This window comes from Protopterus annectens, chromosome 15.part0, assembly GCF_019279795.1.
Source record: "Protopterus annectens isolate FY-2018-M chromosome 15.part0, PAN1.0, whole genome shotgun sequence".
NCBI classification, from domain to species: Eukaryota; Metazoa; Chordata; order Ceratodontiformes; family Protopteridae; genus Protopterus; species Protopterus annectens.
Genome location: NC_056749.1, coordinates 241,744,819 through 241,761,158, shown reverse-complemented (window position 1 = coordinate 241,761,158; position 16,340 = coordinate 241,744,819). Strand labels below are relative to the sequence as shown.

The 16,340-nt window shown below is 37.2% G+C and overlaps 1 long non-coding RNA gene across 1 annotated transcript in view; it reads left to right on the top strand.

The window, feature by feature from the left end:
* Positions 1-16,340, top strand: part of LOC122790053 — a 526,580-nt gene that overhangs the window by 144,148 nt on the left and 366,092 nt on the right. The gene's annotated exons all lie outside the window — the stretch shown is intronic.

Genomic DNA, 16,340 nt, shown 5'->3' with positions numbered 1-16,340 from the left:
CCACAGAAGGCACACACACACATGCACCTAGGGCCAATTTAGAGTGTCCAATCCACCTACTGCATGTCTTTGGGATGTGGGAGGAACCCATGCGACCACAGGGAGGGCATGCAGACTCCACACAAAAGGCACCCCAGCCGAGAATCGAACCAGAGAACCTCTTGCTCTGGGCGGCAACACTAACCACTGCATGGCCGCCTATATATATATATATATATATATATATATATATAGGTTCATAGATTAGTACTAGGCTAACTGCCCTTATGAGCCATTTTAAGCCTAGCTAATTATCCCTTGTGAGACTCAAACCCTGCACCTTGTGTTTGTAAGGCAAACACCTTAACCATTAGGCCACCCTCCCAACCCTATAAATAAATATATATATATATATATATATATATATATATATATATATATATATATATATATATATATATATATATGTTGTGTTTATAGGATAATTTTGTTCCAGTTCATGCCATGACAACTGATTGTTCACACTGAATGGCAAGATACTCGTAGAATTTTGTACTTTTCACAGTTCCATTAGCTCCAGCAGCCATTTTATGTGAAGGACTATGCTGGATATGATTTTTTCAAAAGATTATGATTTTTTTCCTCATTTAGAAGGAATTAAATCAAATTTAACAATATGCAGTATCGTATCTAAATTATAAGGGATTGTGTTATGTTTAGTGGATTACCTGAGTTATGCGTTAGGGCTGATGTAGTGGGGGTATTGAATTATGGTGGGCTTGATGATACTGTGTTACATTCAGTTAGTGAAAATGGAGAACAGCAAAGGGGCAACTGCTGAGCATTGGTATATATCACCTCTATTCCAGCATCAGAAGGAAACTGTCATCCTACCTAACAGTTTTTGGCTTGTTTAAGTAAGTTCAAAATTGTAGAAAGTAATGTCGTCTAACTTAGCAGTGAATGGTTAAGCAAGACTGATGGCTACAGAGAACGAATGCAGCGGCTGGACGTTTACCTCCATCATAAGTAATTATTGCTGTTTCATTGGATTGTAGCCTATTCTGAAAGTATGTTGTGTTTGGGATAGAATGCTTTAGAATTCTCAGTAATAGATTTCATGATCAGTTATGGAGCATTTTGTAATTTTTCAGGAGAAAATGCTAAATGGACTGTACTTTTACAAGCTGAGGTTGTCTGCACTCCTCAGAATGAAGAAAATATTGCTCCTTCTGCAAATTTCTGGAATCGTGTAATTCTTTATGCTTTATTTTGTATTTTATTTATTTTGTGGGGGAAGTGAGTTCTAAGTCAAAAATATGAAACTTGATATTGCAGAACTGGAAGTCTTGCTCATCTCTTTTTATTGGAGGGTTACCGTGGCATGTATTTCTATGTCTACAGACTTTGCATCCTGATGAGGAGTGTGAGGTGTAAAGTAACATAGAGACAAGCTAATAGAATAATATAAGAACAAAAGAAGAGCCATTGACCTAGTTGACATTGTGACTTGTCACAACTGTAGATTGTAACCAAATGCCCAGTTCTGTTCATTAAGATAGTGGGATTACACTGGCGGAGGATTACAATAAACCTGAAGATGATGTACAATTCCAAAAGCCCCATTTCCATCTCTAATACTACTGTTTCTACTCTTATAACTTAGGGCCCATACAGGATGAGTTAGCGAGTTGTAGAATAGTGTAGGCTTCCCTTGGGTTACTCATGAAGAACTGACTTGTAGTGAGTCTGTGGTATTTAAATCTAACAAAATATCCTACCATGACCGCTTGCTTACTTGTATTTGAAGAGTGTCAACATGAAATGGCAATTATTTATTGTAGTTATTTCACTGTGAACTAGGAGTTGTAACCATATATTTCATAAGCTGTTTAAGTTTAATCCATGCAGTACTAGTTTTATAACTGGAATGCAATAAGATACAGATTCATCATCATCAATAACCCCCTTTTTCCCAATTTCTAGAATGGTTTGGGGTATCTTTGTCATCTGTCACTGTCTCTCTCGATTCAATGCCACTCCTGTTCTACCTTGTTCAACATTTGTGTTTAATGTCAAAGGTCTTTTCTCACACATTCAGTCCATCTCTTTGCTTGACATTTATTATTTTGTCATACCACCTTCTTGTCTGTTCAAAATCTTCATCACCAGATGTCTTTTGCTTTTCTGCACTTGCCCAAACTGCCATAATCTGTTCTCCTTGACCTTCTCTGCAACTGCAGCTACTTTGGCTTCTGCTCATATGTCCTCATTTCTTCATCTGTCCCACAGTGTGCATCCTACCACCCATCTAGGGCACTTTATCTCCATCACCGCTAGCTTCCTTAACTGCTTGACAGCCTAGGTTTCTGTACCAAACATTAGTACTGGTAGTAAAATACAAATTATATACCAGTTATTAAGAAACAGTTACAGTGCCCCTTCATTATATAAGTTAGATTTTGTGTGTGTGTGTGTGTGTGTGTGTGTGTGTGTGTGTGTGTGTGTGTGTGTGTGTGTGTGTGTGTGTGTGTGTCTACATGTGCATATATATGCCAGTATTACAATGAGCTTATTAGCTTTCTTTTGTAATATTTCTACAAATATTTAAAAGCTAATGTTAATAAAGAAATTTCCATCCTTCTCTCTCCATCGTATTTCTGTCTCTCATCTCTCTATATACATCCTAAAACTTCCTAAGGACAGTCTTACTTCATTCAACATATTTATAGTTACTAATATAAATATAAATGTAACTGACTTGTTAATGTCATAGTTCAGACTGCAACTTACCAAGAGCATAACAAATGTTTACATTTTATTGTCATTCTATTCCATTCCATTCTCCTCGTTTCTCACTCTATGGTTATACCAAGAAGTTATCATACATGTCTTAATTTGGTACTGAACTGAATGCATTGTCACCTGCAAGGAATAATAATATAACAATATTTGAAAAAAATACTCATCAGGTAAAATAAATATGCTCACATTTTTAAGAGTATTATTTTAATTAGTGCACATGAATAAAAGTATATGCTAGATTTCTTATTTGGCTCCTACACTAAATAAGATTAAAACATAGTACGTATTGCAATAGAAAGGGATGACTGTTTGAGCAAAGGAAAAATATTACATTGTTGGTGTCTAGGCACCAAGTAACTTTGCAACAAAGTTAACATTTTAATAGTATTAGATGAGCAACATTACTTCTTTAGAACAGGTTTGGTGGTTAATGCATCAAATACATTAGTATCTCAGTTTAATTTTCTGTAAGAATCGGTTTCACAAAGGTTAATTCCCATTCTCAGTACATTAGCTCTCCCATCGTTGAAGCTCTGAAAAGTTTCTGAAATGCTTATTTTGCTTTCACTTAGGCATGAAACCGCAGCTGAGTTCTGGATTATTTAGATTAGTGAAAGAAAGCATGCGAGTTGACTGGATATGCTTGCCCTTTATCTAAGCAGATATATATGAACTATCTTCAGATTGATGACGTACACGTGTTTGACAAGTATAAATGGCTAGTCTTCCAGCCCCACATATAGCAGATCAAAGGCTAAGCTGAGTTATGTGAAAAAATCCTTCCTACTTAACAGTTCACTATATTTTTTACCTGAAGTCACCCATAGTACTCCCTCATGTAAAGTCTCATTCTCAGTTTATCCCAGTAACCTTTACTTTTCTTGTTGAAAAGATTATTTCAGGGAGCTCACATGAGAATATGATGCTTTAGGCAGCAGAGACTGGTTATTATTATAGTCCGTACACGGTGCAGTTCAAGCCATTTATTTTTATCACACTCTTATTTTAACAAAGTTTTAGAGTATTAATTAAACTTTTTTTTCTGTTGGCTGTCATTTTGTTGCTGATGTTTTTTTTCACAGTAAATGTAATACCTTACAATTTAAATTAGTATAATTACTTCATTAAAGTGCTTATTATTAATTACCTTTTAGATCTGATTTCTTAACTATTATAAAATTGCATGCCTGAAAGTTAACATTGTGCTAGATATTAAAAGTACACTGCCCTGTAGCTGGTATTCTAGCATGCCTTTTAGTTTTAGCTGAGTTGACAATATTCTGCTTATTTCACCCCTTGTCAGTACTGGACTGCTATTACCTTCACATCCCAGCTGCTGAGTACAACCTTTGAAGGACTACATGATATGCTTCTGATACTGTGACATACCTGCCAGAAAAGAGACAGGCCTGGTAGCTGCCAGTCTTCTGACCAAAACTGCACAACATTCCCAAGCTACTGAAACAAGCAGGTTGTGTTTAACAAAGCACACCACACAAAAATAAGTTCACACTGTACATATATCATATCAAGTTCTAAGTTACCATATACAAAGTGATATCTGTGTAGAAGCTCGGATTTATTTGCAAACAAGCTTTTATTAGGTAAAGATCAGTGTCAGCTATGTTGCCTACATGCACAAAGGTCATATTATGACCTTGGTTAGTGAAACAAGTGCTAGATATGCAAACTGGGGAAGATAAAGAAAGATAAGATAGAAATTACATGCCCTTTTTGGACATACGTGTAGGGATGTGTTTTAAGGCAGGCACGTAAACTACAACCTCCATATAGCCTCACCCCTCTTGTTGGTAGATGCCTATGTGAGCAATGCCTTTTTTACAAACGGGTGTCATCAAGCCCTCTTCCCACCACATGGTACCCTTATGGGAATACACAGGAAAACACTAGGGTTTAAGATAAACCATGTATGATGGCTGCTTGATTAACAGGCACGCCATGGATAGCTATCTACCCCTTAGAGGGCACTGAATGAGGTAATGGTCATTACAGTTGCTTAATGGCCAGCAGGGACTGAGGAGAAAGAAATAAGTTAAAAAAAATAAGATAGATGAATGTCTCAAAACTCTAATGTGTACAGTTTTGAAATGGCAGGTATGATACAAATGTGATATGAAAGGCTTTTACCTTGAGTGTATGAGAGATTGATTTCTGCCTCAGTATAGAGAACTGAGTGAATTGGTTAATTTAGCTATTTTCTATGAAACAGAACTATTTTAAAACTTGTTTATCATCTAGTCTGACTAAAAGACACTTGTTTATTACATTCTTTTACATTTCTAGCAGTTTGATAAGACACCTGTGTGTTAGTCGACGTGCCTAAAACACATCTTTACTATATTCGTTCACATTTCTGGAAGTCTGATAAAGTACTTGTTTGTTATATTCTTTTATATTTTTCTCAAGTGAAATTGCAGAGTCATAGAGGTTGGCAGGCTTGACTGAACATTCTGGGATGAATGGTCAACATCTCTGGTCTGTTCTGGAAAGTCTTTGTTGATCCCTAAAGGTTAAGTTCCCATGAAAACTGGTAAGCATCTAGGGTATAAAAACCAGGAGACTCTGTTGGTAAAAACCACACCTGTGGAGTGGACGCACTGCCCAGGGCTTTCCCAATAGGGTCTTCTACCTGGCAAAAATAGGGGTTCCCTGTTGAAATGTGGGCTAGGATGAAGTATTTTGCTTTATCTGTGATCTTTTGTTTGGTATTAATATTAATGCTTGCCTGACACAGAAGCATAATTGGTTTGATATTACTATTAATGCTTGCATGGTAGAGAAGCTTAAAGCTTTGTTATAGCGAAAATTCTTTGTCTTAATCATTTCTGTACTGTTAAAAAAAATATGTTTAGGCAATACAGCAGGATATCATGGTAAAAATAAATAAATAAAACAAAGATAGCGATCATAGAATAATTTATCTTGTTCCATATTTGGTATGTCTCCATGTAATTATTTACATTGCCCATCTGTTAAATGAGCAACAACTCTGAATTCTTGGATCCTTTTCTGACAAAACCCAGTTGTCATTTGACAAACCGAAAATTACAGCAGGACAGTACAATGATATTTTGTGTAAAAGCAATTTAAAATGCTGTTCTTTAAAGTACAGCATTGTGAAATAGTCATGTAAAATACAGTAACTATAGAAGAGTATCATAAATCAATGAGAATAACTAAAACATGAATTAGCAGAGGCGTTTAGCATACAATATATTCATGGTTATCTTTCAGCCAGTAAGGTAATCCTATACTACAGCTATCTGTGGAATTCAGCCACAGACATATCATGATCCTATTACAGCTAACTGACCAATCATAATCAGAAGGCAACAAACAGGGGACATTTGTAAAGTTAAATAAGCCAGGTGTGCAGTACAGCCAAACTGAAGCTAAAGTAAATTTAAAGCAGCGAAAGAAAATGGTCCAAAGGGACCTTCAAACCATCTGAGGAAGAATCATATTTAAAAGCTTCTGTCTGTATAGTGTAATGTTTAACATTTTTGTATTAAAGTGCAGTAGTTTGAAGTTCACTTTGTATTTTTTTGCAGCATTTATAAGAGTAACTGTCATGGAAAGGATACTGAAGTGGGTAACAGTAAGTGAAAGCAGCTGGTCCAATGACATGTAACAGTACAGAAAGAGTTGCTTAGTAATTACATATATATATACTAGAAATGTATCTGTCATTCTTTTACATATGATTAGGTACTTCCTCAAGGGTAGTAACATTTTGCTCTAGTAGAAGTGAGTGAGGGAAGAAGTCTGCATATTTTCAAGTTAAGTGAAGAGGAAAAATATTTGGCCAAAACAGATGCAGTTATGGCTAGTCCACGCTCAGAGTATTATAAAAAGTATTTCTTTTTTCCCTTTATTCATTTCATTTATTCATTTAGCCAGAACAGTGGTTGCTAAGGTTAGCCCACAATCAAACTGTGATAAAAGTGGACCTCCTCTGCCATTCATTCATTCTTTAGTTATGCAATTAGTCCAGTTCAGACTAAAGGAGGAGCTACAGCTTCTTCCAGCACTCACTGGGCACAAGACAGAGTAAACTGGGCATCAGCCCATCACAGGAAAGACAACGCACACCTAATGGAAATTTGAAGGAATGGAAGGACACCCATGACATATTTACTGGCTGGTGGAGAAAAACCTGAGTACCTGGCAAACCCCCATGGTGACACAGCAAGGATGTTCAGACTGTGTACAGAATGCTACCCAGCTGACAATCAAACCGAAAACCAAAATAATGCAATGCAGCAATGCTAACCAGAACATTACTGTGCTGCCTGCATCATCTTGTATTTTCTAATCAGCTAATGAAAATGGTCTAAGGATCATTTTAACGATGAATCGTTCCCAGGCAGACAATGCAACAACGTTTGCAATATTGTTAAGAGCAACATAGATGGTATGCTGAGTAAAGATTCCACATGAATTCATATAATATAGTACGGGAAAATTAATAGGTAGTTACACTACAATACCTAGCAGTTAACATGAGCAAAGTGTATAATTTGCTGTTTTTCAGAGGTGTACAAAGATATATTCATAAAAATATGTGCCCAAAATGCATGAGTTAATAAACCTTACTTCTAAAATTAATATAGTTATTACTAAAGAATGTCTATTGAGTTAAACAAAAGGCAATAGTTTCCTTAGCTTAACTATTTACATAATTACAACAAACCCACAATAAAGTCTTAACAAAAAATGTTGTGCCTTCCTTAAACTAGAAACAGCTACTCTACATTATAAAGTATAACACTAGAATCTGTCTTGAAGGAAATAAAGCAAAAACTGAGCAGTCATACAAAAATGTAATGGTAAAGCAAAGAAAACACTACCCACCTGACTAAAAGTTGAAGGAAATCAAGAGGATGTGCAATGTCATGCTCATGTCCAGCAATTCAAAATTTAGCATTTTAAGACCACAGTTCCAAATCCTTGAACTCTGGCCTATTCCACCAAACTTTTGCAAAGTACAACTAAGTACTTCTATCATCGTTTTGTGGATGACATCTTTTTGTATGGATTGGAGATGCTGAATGTTTTTCAACAGTTTTGTGGGTACATTCAAAATATTGATGTATTTTTGAAGTTTGACATAAAACATGATCCACATAGGATAGATTTTTTGGACATAAGGATGACATGGATAATGTCACCACTGCAATTTTTAGGAAGTCTTGTACATGCAATAAGTTGCTTCACCGCAATAGTATACACCCCCCATGTGTTTTCCAATGTAGTGAGAGGGCAAGCCATTTGAGCATCTAAGCTTAATGCCATAGATAAAAGATATGAGGATGAATTAAAGGAGCTCCATCATACATTTAGACCCAGAGGTTATAAACAATCGTACATCAGTCCAATTTTGGAAGATGTAAAACATGATATAGATGGCAAGTTTTGTCCTTTTTACTCTAGCAACAGTAATGGGTTACCAAATAGAAAGTCCACTAAATCAGAGAAACCGCATTTGAAGTACTCTATTTATTACAGCAATTATAATAAATACATTAGAGAGATTATTAGTAGACACTGGCAGATTCTTTCTACAGATAGTAGGATTAGCAACATAGTAGGTATGCAGCCAAATTTTAGATATAAGAACAATAAAAATATTAAGAGAATGTTATGTGGTAACAGAAACTATGACTAGAAAATTAATAAGATTAGTGTTATTGCATTTTGTGCAAAGCCTTGTAAAGCTTGTAGTTACTGTTCATATATTAATAGTGGATATTTTGTCCACCCAGTTACTACTAAGCAGTTTAAATTTTATCTGCATTCGGATTTTAACTGCATTAATATAGTATATTTAGCTCAGTGCAAAGTTTGTCAAATCTTCTATGTTGGAAAGTCCAATTGAAGACTGAAAGATTGCATTAAAGTACATCTTTACATTATTACCACGCACAATGTGAACAATGCACTTGGCAAACATATAGCTAATGGCTCTTCTGAGCATCAGTTTAATTTTATGGTCATAGAAAAGATCAAGGACAGTGAACGCAAGGGAGATCTTTGTAATTATACAGAAGCCCAAGAAATGAAATGGATTATTAGACTTAGGGCGGATGGCAAAATGGGTCTGAATGGACATTTGCCACTCGAGCCCATTTTAAAAGCCAGACCATTATTTAAATGAAAATGTGTATACATTAATGTTTCAAAAATTTGCACATTTATATTGCATGCACCTTTGTACATGAGTATCCACATAATACACTTATGTTTTATATCGATTTATTTATTTGTATATATTTAGTTTTTACTGATGTAGTATGAGATGCACTTCTTAGGCTGGCGTTAAATTTTTAACACTTTTTTTATAATGGCCCTTTTAAGAAGTTAAACAATTGGATGATGTAATGTGTTTTACTTGTCATTGGTTCTTGCAGTCCTAAAAGTTTTATATAAGACACACTTAGAAAAAATGTTGTATTAAGGTCTGATGACACGGCTGTTTCACTCGTGAAAGCGCTCACCTACTTGTTTTTTATTTTAATAAAGACTGGCTGTATTTCAAACTCCATACTGGATTTTATTCAACATATTTATGCTGGGAAGTTTGATAATTAAAATTAAGGTTTAGTATAAAAGGGGGCAGCTGCAGGAGATGGCGTGACTGAGAGATTCTATGGCTTTGCAGTTTTCTTTCTAACCGTTGGATATATAAGGGTAGTATCAACAGTCAACGGAAAATAAATAATTTATCCATGGTAGAAGGGATAAGGGGGTTGGTCTATGTCCTCATTTGTTCAGCAAAAAGCAGTAAGTATGTTGCTGTGGCAGTTCCTTTGCACCACTTTTAGTTCCACATGATCACAGGGGGAGATGGGAATGGGGGATATGAGGGTGTAACTCTGGACATCTACAACACACAATTGGGGGAGAGCTACTTAATCTTTGCAAAAGCCTAAGTTTGTTAAGTGGAAAAAGGGTGCAAATCGACAGGCAAAATTAAGGAGAGGAAGTGAATAAGGTTTATGAGATGTTGGGATGGCTGCTTTATAGGAGTTTTTAGATGAACATGGGCGAAATTCTTGGCTAGGCTTATAAGGGCCTCCGGGCCAGTGGCCTAGTATCCTATGAACCTGTGTGGTTCGTCCTTAGTTGTACTAACAAAAATGCATCACTGGTACAGTAATCCCTTTACAGCCAGAATATAGGTTGATTGAAAATTTCAGGGAGTTCTTTAGAAACTTCAATTGTGCAACAGAGTAAGGGGAGAGAATTTTTATGGCAGCAGATTTTAATTTGGTAGTGAAACAGGATCTGGGCAGATTTTTCAGAGCAATGAAATTTTACTTGTACTTTCAAAGGAATTATGGCTAAGTGTGCGCAACATCAATTTAGTGTATAGTTTATATAGGAGTGGGGTGAACAGACAGAGTTAACATGTTCAAAGGATGAATCCATGCACCTGTATAGATTGCATAGACTTTTGTTTGCTTGGGGTATGGTATCTGAGGCTAAAAGTGTATAAATTGAAGAAAACTAAATTCTTATTTTGCCATAATTGGGATAGACTGGACCAGGAAAAGGACAGAATAACAATAGACAGGGAAGTATGTGCTGGATATAGACATCTTTGAAGTAACAGGAATGTGACAGAAATGGCTTAAAAGAATGGTTAAACAGGGACTGATAGAAACTGAGAAACAGGAGTGCCTAACAAGAAAAAAAGTAAATCAAAACAGTGGCATTAAAGGTTGAACAAAAAGCAGGTTAGATTAGCCAGGCAAGGGTATATAAAGTTAAGGCAGGACAGCTGTCAGTTGAAAGAGACAATTAAGGTGAAGGGGGACTACAGAATGAAAGCAGAACTTGGGTGTAGATGGGCAAAATGGTGGGCTAAACAGTTTATCAAAAACATAGCTGTAAGTATAGAATCGAAAGGAAACTAAGCATCGGGTAAGGACAATTAATATAGCTGATGGAAAGCATGGGGCAGTTTAAGATGCAGAATTTGCTCAGCTGTGTGTAAAAATATATAAAAATACTGACAGTGGTCTTTTTATTTTTAGGGGGGGGACAAAGCCAAGGTATAGAGGATCATCAAGGATGACATTGGCCAGCACACATTTATCTGATACAGTTGAGCTGGAAAAGGGTATGAGACGGATGTTCCATCTTGCATGGTCTCTCTCTCAAGTCACATCTGACCCCTAGAGTGACCCTGTAGACAGCCACCACTACCAGTGGAGATTACAAGCCACGTCTTTCATCCCTGTCACTCATGCTCTCACATCAATAGACAATTTCCCTTCTGTCCTCATCTTATTTGCTTGCAGTTGATGTAATAACACAGAGAATTAGAAGTTCCTTAAGAGGTATGATCAGCAGAGGGCGTGTGTAGGTTCGTAGATGATTGCATGCCACTTCCCCCATAGCCGTAGAGTATGCTTGAGGGACGTTGTAAACATTTAAAAAAATATGGTGTGCAATAGGGTTTGTGGTATCGCTGAAATCTCATTTGGAGTATATTTGTTGTAATGATGCTTAATTTGCAATCATCTTTGGGGTATCACATGAGGAAATCTGTAATTGTGATGACTGACTGCTTGCTTTACTGATAAATGTTTACTTCCAATGGCAGAAATTGAAGTGCATCATCTCAGACTTCAACTTTATTTGATACTGGATTAGATTCAAATAAATAGAGAGAAGACAGACAATAAAATGAGATGATTCACACATGGTCTCAAAAGATGGGCACATTGACAGGTAGTGTGGCGATAACTGGGGTTAAGGAGGAGTCTTTGTTTTTTTGTTCCAAGATACATGCAAATGCCACCAGCAAGCAGATGCTCTAGGGAGGTACAAATGATTTGTGACAGATATGCCTAAAATGTAGAATGTTCACAGATTCATTGGAATGGGATGTATCCTAACAAAATGGTAGGAAGATGGTGACTTCCTGATATGAGATGTTAAGCAGTAGAATTCAGTACATATCAGATGCTTAGGAAGGTGGACATAGAGCCTTTAGGTGAGATTGGAAGAAGGGTGGAAGGGGAAAGATAAAGGGGGCTAGACAGAAGGCAGCAAAGGTCATAAGAAGAGAATTGGTTAACTGGTTGTGCTCCTCTTCAGTGTTCGGCAATTATTTTATCTGCATTCAGAAGGACATGGAATGTAGAAGGTAGTGTAGGTCATGATGTGTAGCTGGAAGACTAAGTCATAAATGAAGGTGAGTTCATATTCTTCCTAGAAGTGGATGATGAGTTTGGGACTGGACGTGCGGATAGCTGGAAGATGAAGGATTAAAGAGCAAGTATAAAAGAAGAGAGGCAGGAATAGTCATGGCAGTCAGTATGGGGAGCAGTTATTCTAAAAATTAATGTGACAGATGAGGGTAAAAGTAGGACAGGAATAACATAAAGAGATGGGTGACCTGAGTAGAGAAAAAGAGCATGAAAACACAAGAAGATGTCTGATGGGTAAGGATGAGCTGTAGTAGGCAGGAATTTGGTAATCACCATACAGGAGGTCAGCAAGCAGTTGAAGATGATAGGGGACAGTCTGAGATTCGCATAACAAAGTTAACTATGCAGTTGTATGAAACAGAGATTAGGAAAGGCCTAGAAGGATGAAGATTCCAAACATTAAATGCTGTTTCCATTCTTACATGTTGAAAATTGAGGGAGACTGTAATATTATGGGATAAAGTGATCAGGAGAAGGAATTTTTGCTGGAGTAACCTGAATCATTAATGAGCTGGGACATTGGCAGTTTAAGGGGAAATGGTTGTTTTTGTTCAGGTTAAACCAAGATGAGATCCAATACAAAGGGTTGTAGTGCAGCTAATGTTAAATTAGTAATTATTAAATAATAAAAGCAAGGTTTGGTCACAGATAGAATCTAATATTTGCTCTCAGATGATGAAGCTGAAACAGCCTGCTGGGAAGGATGTATGGGGGAAGAGGCTCACAATCAAATAGGATTTAAGTTTGTATGCTAAATTATCAAGTGAAGGAGGTTGTCCTAAAATTTTAATTTAATAATACCTTCAGCTGTGATACCATTCTCTCTTCATGTGTGACAGGCTATGGAGCAATGGTTCTAGAAGCAGAGATTATGGCCTGATGATTGCAAGTTGGGAGCCATTATTAACTCCCCAAGTGATGCTGATATCCTACAGAAAGGTCTCACTGAGACCAATGACTGGTGTCAGAACCATGGCCTTAAGCTTGATGCCAAAAAATGTGTTGTCATCCCCTTTGTAAAAAACTCAGTTCCCATGAATTACCACATCGATGGTAGTCCACTGACCACAGAAGGTGTTATAAGAGATCTGGGAACACAAGTTGACAGCAACCTCTCTTTTGACCACCATATTGCCACTCTGGTCAGAAAGTCCTTCTGTGTGGCACATCTCGTTACTAAAGGTTTTGTATCCAGGAAGAAAGAGGTCATTGTCTCCCTCTTCTTTTCCCTCATTAGGCCAATCATTGAGTACAATCCCCCATTTTACATGTACCTCACTAGACAGCTGCAACAACTGGAGAGGCTACAAAAGTTCCTCACAAAGAGGATCCTAGGCCTTAAACACTTGTCCTGTATGGAAAGACTCAAACAAACTCCAACTATTTTCTGTCTCATATCACCTACTTAGAGGCGATCTCTGCTTGACTTACAAAGCCATGTGTGACCCAGCTCTGTTAGAAATGCTACATCTAAAGAAATCTCAATTGTTCTGCACCACACACTCCAGAGACCTCAGCCTCATTACCACAATTAACATAACATGCTGGAGGGGACAGGTTCATAACCCAGAGACTGCCCATGCTATGGAATAGACTTCCCATACATGTCAAACAGAGCACCTCACTGGCCCTCTTCAAGAGAGATCTTGATGAGTGGATGGGAAATAGAAAATTTACCCCAGGGATTACTCCACTGGCTCTACTCGACAGAGGCACTGGGATCTAAGGTCGGGTGGCATGATGCCAGGGTAATCCTATGGGCTAGGCTTGTAAAGGCTCCAGGGCCATTAGCCTAGTAGACCCCTATGAAACTGTGAACATACAACTGCTTCCTCAAAATAAATAAATGCACAAAAATAAATAAGGAAGCAAAGAGAGTATCAAATAAAATGTAACATTTGGCAAAATTATAAAGATTTTCTCTAGTTTGGAATGATACTGACCATAAGCTTTGTTGCAACAAGGCCTAATGGGCTATTTGTTCTTTATAAATACATTTGCAATCATGATCTGAGCTCCCCCTTCATAAATACATTTGTAATCATGTTGTGAGTTGCTACACTGAAGTATACTTGCTTTAAAAGAAGGATGCCATTGCTTTATGCTTTGTTCTGTACACAATTTCCCAGGTTTAGAATTTCTGTTTTCACACAGGGAGATGAGCTTCCCAAAAAATGGTTTTGCAATGCAGTTTTAACCACTTCTGGGTTTTAATATTCTGTATTCTCAAGCACTGAATATCAAACTTTCCTTTTTTTTCTTGGTGCGTTTTCTCCCTGTGCCTGCCAGCTATCAGACCGTTCTGCCACAGATCTGAAAGCTACTCCTTCTCTATGCAAGATGCAGCCTGTCTGCACTGAGCAAGAGAAGATCAGAGATGGACATCATCCTAACAGCCATGGAGAGGTGTATGTCTACCTGTCCACAATTTGTCTCCTGTCCACAGCTGCTAGAGGGTGCCTTGGCCCCAGTGAATGACTGAGGGTCTGAATTAATCTCCTCAGAGTTTGGGGTGGGGTAAGACCATTCAAAATGTCCTGAGTTAATGCTAACTGTTTTCAGGCTGAGGACCTACATGTCACTGCTCCTACCCTACAACCGCCATCATATTGTGTGGCTGGTGTGAGGACCACATCTTAATGAACAGCCTATACCCTCTCACCTGTTCTTCATATACATGCTTCAGCATTCATGTCCCTGATGGCTACTGTCACCATTCTGGGTACATCAACCCTACACAAATGATCTCCGACATTGGTATCAGTCATCCAACTAGAACTAGAAATCAACATGTCAACCTCTTCCTGCCTCCTAGGATGGACAAGCCAAGCTGCAGACTCCCACTGTTCTTGCCTGGCTCTTCCAGACTTGAGACTCTAGTAAAACATGGATCATCTGGGCTTTAGGCAGGGCTTTATCCCTCTGATCCTCAGAACTGGGATGTGAGAATATCGTTTTTGTTCTTTTTATTACATGAATTATGCTTCCTGAAGTTATTCTTCTTTTATAATTTTATTGTAAAAATAGTATTCTTCCAGACTACAGTCATATTTGTAATAATTTTATTTTAAAAGACTAACAACAAAGTTTTCCTATGAAATGAGAGCTATTATCTTGTGCCTTGCATTAGTAAGCAGCAGAGTTAATTACCGCATATAAAAAGAATGTGAAAATGATAAATTTAGAAAATATTTATTAACTGCCATTCACAAACCTTGTGTAATTTAACATTTTGAGTGCAGTGAAGAATAAATATTATAATTTGTACTTGCCATCTAACTCTTACTGCGGCAGGGATAGCTACCTGGTAGTGTGAACCTTGGCTCTAGATGATTGTCATTGTTGAAGTGACACACTTACCCCATGTGGAAAAATGGGGAAAAAGGGGTTGTGGATGGATGGATGGATTGGGATTTCAAAATATTACTAACCAAAACTGTTCATTTGCTCAGACATTTTTGTTAAAGAACTACTAATGACTATTTGCTTCAGGAACGAAGTGAAAATAAATTGTAGTCCTCCATGGGAAACATATGGTTTATGCTTTGGAATCCTCAACATGAGAATATAGCAGCACAACTGCCCTTCAAAGAAGGCAAAGAATAAAGATGTGCCAAATTAAAGTATTCCCCCTGAATGAGAAATGGGTTTCTGACATCAATGTGCATAATAAAGCTTGGGGACATTATTGTGTAGAATCGAATACAGATATGGAAGCCTGCTGTAACATTAAGGACAATCCATCATTCAATATTCTTCTCACAAAGCCAAATGTATTTTATTTTCCTTATGATGATGTATTGGTAGTAGATGCATAAAAGTATGCATGTGGATGTATGTTCTTGTGTGAGAGGTACATATGTGCTCACCACATTGAAATGTCTGGTTTAATAGCCCACTATTGTAATATCCATGCTCCATATAATTTTAAACTGAGTGATATGATCTGTTATTTTTGCATAGCTTGTATCTCAGTATGCAGGATACTGAAATCCCTAGAGGTTCCTATTTCAATAATCCTTTCTTGCCTTGTTCATTTCACTTCAGCTATTGTATTATGTTCTTCTGTCCTAGGTGTCGGTATGGGGTAATCTCATATGAGCACTACTTTTTTTCAATTTCCAATGTTCTTTGTTGTTTGTGTTCACATTACTCACTGCATAGCATATAGTGTCTTCTAATGACTTGTAGACTGAGCAAAATCTTGCTTAACCGGTGAATAAAATATTGTGTCTTCCTACTATTTTCGCAAGAAAGCATAACAAAATCTATCGGTTTGGCAAATGTTTAATCTATATCTGCAAAGCATTCCCA